The sequence below is a fragment of the Jaculus jaculus genome, chromosome 17 (genome assembly GCF_020740685.1).
Source record: "Jaculus jaculus isolate mJacJac1 chromosome 17, mJacJac1.mat.Y.cur, whole genome shotgun sequence".
Classification (NCBI taxonomy): Eukaryota; Metazoa; Chordata; class Mammalia; order Rodentia; family Dipodidae; genus Jaculus; species Jaculus jaculus.
This window is the reverse complement of record NC_059118.1, coordinates 57744962-57752805: the sequence shown is the minus strand read 5'-3', so window position 1 is coordinate 57752805 and position 7844 is coordinate 57744962. Positions and strand designations below refer to the sequence as shown.

At 38.0% G+C, this 7844-nt stretch overlaps 1 non-coding gene across 1 annotated transcript; it reads left to right on the top strand.

Moving 5' to 3' along the window:
• The first annotated feature begins 7404 nt into the window (after positions 1 to 7404).
• LOC123455721 lies at positions 7405 to 7511 on the top strand. The gene has a single exon (XR_006634096.1). It is a non-coding gene; the product is annotated as a U6 spliceosomal RNA (small nuclear RNA).
• Positions 7512 to 7844: the final 333 nt, after the last annotated feature.

Sequence of the window (7844 nt, the reverse complement as noted above, 5' to 3'; positions counted from 1 at the left end):
CTCAGTTTATACATAAGAACAATGTTTAGTTGCATATTATGCACATTGAGTACATAGTTGAGTATTATGGTACATTGATTACATTGTGGTGCCAATTCTGTATCCCTATTTTTAAATTTTTTTGTTTGTTTCTGAAGGTAGCGTCTCACTCTAGTGCACTGACCTGGAACTCACTAAGTGGTCTCAGCCTGGCCTCCAACTCACAGGGATCCTCCTACCTCAGCCTCCCAAATGATGGGATATAAAGGCATGTACCACCATGCCCAGCCATCCCTAATTTCATACACACATTTTGCTAAGTGACTTTATAGTCACTCTATGAATGTGAAGATTTTTCCTTCCCCTGTGTCTTTGCCTATAGCGTGCATGCGTATGACAACAGGCCGCTTCCAAGTCCAGTCACGTGTCTGCTTGTTGTGCATAAGCACAATGCAAAAATGCCTGACTTCAAGTGCTGTCACATTTATTTTTATAATCTCAAAAATCAATTTCTAAATGCCATGAATTCATTCACTAAATCTGTATGCTCCTGTCATCAGCACACGAGTCATACTCAGACCAGTCCACTGGAAGAAGAATATTGAAATAGACAAGTTGTCCATCATCTTAGCCATGGCCAGCACATACCAGACAACGTTCAACATGTGAGCGCCAGCAAGATCAGCACAGACCTCTTCTGTATTGTGATCACACTTCGGTTAGGTATAGGTAGCACAGATTTCCCGGTGGGAGTCCATGAATGTGATGCAAAAAATGGCTGGCTTCAAATATATCATCTTTATTTTCAGAGTCTCAAAAATCAATTTCTAAGTAAAGTACATTATGCAATAAACCTTCACTCAATATGGGTTCATGCAGATTTGTGTACATATGTGCATGCATGAACACATGTGTGTGCATGTGTATATGTATGTGTGGGTATCATACACACTATTGAGATCATGCTATGCCCTGCTTTAAGACAGTTTTTATGATGTAAAATAGTAGCTTTCAGACAGTGCCTTGCCCTGGATAGTTCCATCATACAATCAGCATTTAAAACAGCGCATGGCTCTGCTCTAAGTGTGAATGCGGCAGCAGGATGACTCAGCATCTCGTGTATGTAGACATCACCACCTGTCCAAAAGTGTAAGACAAACAGTCTGATAGATAACTTATTCCTAACAGTAAGGTATATGTGCTACTTATACACTTTACTGATATCTGTATGTCCATCTGTCATTCCATATGTAGTTTTGCACCTTACCTCTACAAGTGACACACAGTATGAAGGACTGGCTCATTGCTGTGACCCTGTGCCCTGACTACATGGTACCTCCAACTGCGTTGATTAGTGATCATATCTAACCACTGCCTGACTGTATCTTTATATTTGTATAAGCTCTTTGCCTCCCTCCGGTAAGGCCTCTTTGAACTCCTTGAACCCTGTAAAGGCCATTTAAATTGTTTTAATAGCCATTCTGTAATCTATATCATAACATCTATACATAATACAGTTATTGTTTGATGTGTAAAATATGATCCAAGATCTAAGAATGAAATAAAAAAAAAAAAAACCAGGGCTTGTCAAAAGTTATCAAGGGAAGTCAAGAACTACCTGGAAAACAGCAGCCAAGGAAATCATCAGAACTTATGAGTTGATTGCTATTCATTAAATTCCAACATTCTAGAAAGACATGCATATATCCATCTATGCTTCTGACATACCCTACACAAGAATATAGTACATTATTTAATACCCTGAAAATATGTTGTAAAAGATTATATGATAACATTCTAAGAAGTCTTTAATACATTTTAAAAGATAACATTATATAGGCTATCTTTTAAATATTTTCTTTTTCTTTCTTTCTAAATTTTTATTAACATTTTCCATGATTATAAAAAGTATCCCATGGTAATACCCTCCCTCCCCCCCCCACTTTCCCCTTTGAAATTCCATTCTCCATCATATCCCCTCTCCATCTCAATCATTCTACTTACATATTTTTTTTAATTAATTATTTATTTATTTGAGAGCGACAGACACAGAGAGAAAGACAGAGGGAGAGAAAGAAAATGGGCGCGCCAGGGCTTCCAGCCTCTGCAAACGAACTCCAGACGCCTGCGCCCCCTTGTGCATCTGGCTAACGTGGGACCTGGGGAACCGAGCCTCGAACCGGGGTCCTTAGGCTTCACAGGCAAGCATTTAACCGCTAAGCCATCTCTCCAGCCCACATATTTTTTTTTTTTAAACAAAGGTTGTAGCCTCATATTGTCTCTCTCCCAGCCTCACTCTCCCCAAGGGACCTCTTTAGTGGGGCTGCTGGTGTTGGGTAATTAAGGCCTTAGTCTTATACTACTACGAATATTAACACAAAAAAATTATAAAATGCTGAGATGGAGAGATTTTTGGCATTACCCTGCAAAGGCTGAGGGCCAGTGTTCAATTTCCCAGTACCCACATAAATCCAGATGCAGAAGGTGTTGCTTATATCTGGAATTTCTTTAGAGTGGTTCAAGGTCCTGGCATACCCGTTCTCTTTCTGCCTTTCCCAAATAAATAAATAAATAATATTTTTAAAATTTATAAAATGCTAAAACAAAACACATCAAATTACATTTTGTGATACTGGATATCAAATCCAGGGCATTACACATGCAAAGTGAGCACTCTGCCAACTGAGCTGTATCTCCAGCCCCTAGATCTCTTAAAACTACTGCACTGCAGACCCGAGTTTGATACCCAGTACCCACATAAAACAAGGTGCAGAAAGTGATGCATGGATCTGAAGTTATCATATCGTGGCTAGAGGCCCTGGCCATTTTTTTTTTCTCTCTCTCTCTCTCTCTCCTTATCTCAAATCAATAAAATATTTTAAAGAAACTCTCCTGATATCTTAACATCAAACAAAAACACTGATCATCATAAATCATTATATCAGTCGGAGTAAGAAATATCTCTTCCACATAATAAAGAAGCAGATGTCATACCATACTTAATGGTTTAATGTTTGATTTTTAAAATTATGAGAAACAAATTTAAAAGTGCACAAGGATAATGCCATATTTGTCAGTACTTTGGAAGTGAGACATCATATAGTAAAGTGGAAGAAAGATATCAATATTAGGAAAACACAGTTATTATCTGAAAGTAATAAGATTTTTCTTGTGGGATATTTAAGCATCAATAAAACATTATTCAAGGCTATTAGAAGTTATTAAATAAGGTAGCTGATTATTGCAGAAAGGTTAATTGACAGCACACCAGTGAAGTTCCTATCTTTGCAAATGACTGTCATTGAAAAAAAAAAAAAAAAGATACCTTTGCCTTAGCCATCCTTTGCTGTTCAAAATATAAAGAAATGATGGCAAATAGGTGGAGTTTTGAGGGCTTAAATATTAGGCAAAGCACTGTATGTATGTATATAGATCATATATAAAGACCACAGATGAATGGAAGTTCATCTACTCTTCCTTCTTCAAGCTCCTGTCTAGTACAGGTGTTCACAAACTGTGAACTGGCCATATGCTTCCTATTGTCAGAAACATAAAAAGAGAAAGAAGATATAATAGACTTCTGAATAGTCAAGTGTTTTAAGATACCTAAATGCATATATATACATACATATATATGTGTGTGTGTGTGTGTGTGTATATATATATATATATATATATATATATATATATATGTATGTATCTCAAACTGTGTTTTAGCATATCTACATATATAAGTTATATAACTTAAATAGCTATGTTTGCCTATGGAATAAGAAATGAATATATTCAAATTAGTAACTTGCCATTTAACTAAGAGTAGTGATAACTAGTGGAGACTATGTATTTAGATAAAAATAGATAAGGTAGATAAAACGATAGGTAGATAGGTAGAAAGAATGATAGATGATAGGAAGATAGATAGAAAAATAGACATGAATATAAATTTTATTACAAATACAATTTTTTTATTTTTTTGTTTTGTTTATTTATTTGAGAGTGACAGAGAGAAGGAGGCAGACAGAGAGAGAGAGACAGAGAGAGAGAGAGAGAGAATGGGGCGTCAGAGCTTCCAGCCTCTGTACACTAACTCCAGATGCGTGCACCCCCTTGTGCATCTGAGTAACATGGGTGCTGGGGAATTGAGCCTCGAACCAGGGTCCTTAGGCTTCTAGGGCAAGCGCTTAACCGCTAAGCCATCTCTCCACCCCACAAATACATTTTTATATACAGGTTAAAACCATTGAGAGAAGGTTGAAAATGACCATTGAAAAGCTTGGATGAAATGAAGACTCGACTGTGTGTAGCTTTACTTCTGGTTCATATTAGGAAGAGTGGTAGAAGATAGACAATACACAGAACAATTCCAGGGAAGTGACAAATGGGCCTTTTATTGCAGCTTATTTCCAAGTATATTATATCAAGGATGACATTAAGTAACTGACAAAACAAAAACTAAGAACTATAAATATTTAATCGTTATCAACATCACAATTTATCTAGAAGAGCTATTTAATTTTATGATTTTAAAAATCTATAATTATTTTAAATATCCAGTGCACATGAAGCACCACAGTAAAAATCTGAATAGTTTTCAAATGTGTCTGTGGACATGAGAAACATTCACATAGATTTGTTTACTTTGTGGATGACAGCTTCTTTTACTTCTTGTCTTTATTTCATCTATGTAAGTTTTATACTTGGGTTGCATAAGAATTATTTCTTCATGAGAAGCAATTCTACCTTACACTATGGACTCAAGACTGCTCTACATTGCATGTGAGGGAGGTAGGAATCATATATAAAGACCACAGACGGCTGAATGGAAGTTCATCTCCTCTTCCTTCTTCAAGCTCCTCTCTAGTACAGGTGTTCATAAACTGTGAACTGGCCATATGCTTCCTATTGACAGAAACATAAAAAGAGAAAGAAGATATACTAGACTTCTGAATATTCAAGTGTTTGTTAGATACCTAAATGCATCCCCAAAGAAAATGAGTAGCAGATTTGAGTCATTACATTCAAGTAAAATTACATAAAGATGTGGAAAATGGATCAACCTCGTCCACAACAAAAACTGAAAAACAGTGGAAGATAATATTTGTCCTAGATTGGGGAAAAGGAAAGGATTGGTAATTTTCAGTGTGGGGAATTGATCATTCTCAGAAAGTGTCACTGGGCAGGTTGATTACAGAAGACAGCTTTGTCGCATGAATAGGAAAGCCTTATGACACAGGACCAGAGTAGAGTGTCTCTTCTTTTACAGGCAAAAGTCTGTGAGGAAGGAAGCTGCTGCAATTTCTCAGCTGCTCTCCGAACGTCTTCATGACTGTCACCTCCCCCGAGCTGAGCTTTTTACACTCCTTCTTATCATGCTATGTGGGGAAATGGTTCCTGCAGCTCAGAGTGCTGCTCCAGAGGGCCCCGGAGGAAGAAGAGGGGATAAAAGATCCTGGTTACTGAGGTTGTCTTGGCTACAACTGAGGCCCATGACCACACCAGAACCCCGAACTATTGACAAACCTAGGGAGACATACACTTCTTAACTTCAAGGTAGAAGATAGGTCTTTTATTTTATTGATAACTTAATGGTAAACAATATTCCATGGTAATTCCTTCCCTCCCCCACTTTCCTCTTTGAAACTCCACAGTCCATTATATCCCCTCCCCCTCTCAATCAGTCTCTCTTTTATTTTGATGTCATGATCTTTTCTTCCTATTATGATAGAGTCTTGTGTGGGTAGTGTCAGGCACTGTGAGGTCATGGATATCCAGGCCATTTTGTGTCTGGAGTAGCATGTTGTTAGGAGCTCTACCCTTCCTTTAGCTCCTATATTCTTTCTGCCACCTCTTCTACAATGGCCCCTAAGCCAAGGAAGGTGTGATTGAGATATTTAAGTGCTGAGTCCTCTGTCACTTCTCAGCACAATGCTGCCTTCTGACTCATCCCAAGGTCACTTCCATCTGAAAAGAGAAGCTTCTATAACCAAAAGTAAGAGTAGCATTAATATATGGGTACTTGGCAGTTTGGTGAACCTCGTATACACTTTTAGCCAGACAGAAGTAGATGTTGCACCCCTAGGGCTCATGACTACCCCTGCTGTAGGTTTTCAGTATCAAGGATGTATTTCCTCCCATGGAGCAGGCCTCCAGTCACATCAGAGGGCGGTTGGTTTTCCCCGTAACAGACATGCACCAGTTGGCTCATTTGGCCTGGCTGGCCAAATATAAGGCTTGCGTGTCCACTGTTGAGTACCTTCACTGGTGATTTTTCCGCTCCCATTGAACTGCATGCAGCATGGCTTTTTTCAGATTTCGGTCAGCTGGTCTACATGGAGGAGGTTTTAGCTCAGCTCCAGCAGGGTTTCTCAGTGGCCTTGCAGCCTAACAATGTGAAGTCTTCAACAATAAGGTCTTATGATCTATTCCTGGTGGGAAACTAAAGGCCTCAGCAATGGCCTGTAATGTTCTGGGGGTATCAGGGACCTCCCTGGCCAACAGCTCACTGGAAGGTATCCCATCCCTGGCACTGAAAATTTTCTAGTAACAGTCTATGGCTCCTGTATGTTCCATTGTCCAAAAAAGAAGGTTTCCATATGACTTATTTATATCCTCTTAGATTTTGATTAGCCCTACCTTTATCAAACATAAACTATTGACAAATGTTAAGCACTTAGCATGGTGTCAGGAATTATTAGCAGCTGCTGTGGCTTGGGTGTAAATTTTTAGCCATGCTTATCTTGACAGGGGTTGAATAATCAAAAGGGACCATGAAAGATTGCATTTGCTGACACTGAAAAATGTGTAAAAAATATTGTTCAGAGAAGAAAACTTCAAGTATTCACATTGTAGTTCAGTATCATTGTATGTTTCTGTAAATAAGCAAAAAATTAAATAAAATTGACAAATATAATTGATAAAGACCATTTATGTTTCAATGTCTTATTTTTGATTAGCATCATTTCATTCTTCTGGTTTCTTTGTTTTCAGTAACGTTGGCTTAATAAACTTAGCATGGTGTGTTTTCTCTTTAAGTTCTTAGCTATTCATGGATATATAATATTTGTTTTATTTAAATAGGAGCCCAAGCCGGCCATGGTGGCACATGCCTCTAATCCTAGCACTTGGGAGGAAGAGGTAGGAGGATCACTGAGAGTTTGAGGACACCTGAGACTACGTAGTGAATTCCAAGTCAGCCTGAGCTAGAAAAACCAAAACAGTAAGGAAAAAAACAAAAACAAAAACCAGGAGCCCATGTAGCTCATGCTAGCTTTGAGCTTGTTACATAGCTAAAGCTGGTCTTGAATTTATAATCCCCCTAATCCCCCGCCACCAATTCCCAAAGTTGGGATTATAGTTGTGCACCATCATACATGGCTCATTTGTTAATGAAAATTTCACCATCATTCTCAATTCAAATATAATATTGTGCTCGCTTTGGCAGCACATATACTAAAATTGGAACGATACAGAGAAGATTAGCATGGCCCCTGAGCAAGGATGACACGCAAATTCGTGAAGCATTCCATATTTTTAAGAGGAAATCAAAGGAATCAAAGAAGACGCAGGACACCAATTTAATGAAATAAAGAAGGCAATACAAGACATAAATAAGGAAATAGAAATAATAAAGAAAAACCAGTCAGAATTACTAGCAATGAAGAACACAGTTAATGAAATAAAAAAACCCTGTAGAAAATCTCACCAGTAGGATGGATGAGGGAGAGGACAGAATATCTAAGCTAGAAGACCAGGTGGCAGATCTAATACAGTCCAACAAAGAGAAAGACAAACTTATAGAAAAGTATGAGTGGGAATTTCAAGATATTTGGGACACTATGAAAAGATCCAATATAAGAATTCAGGGC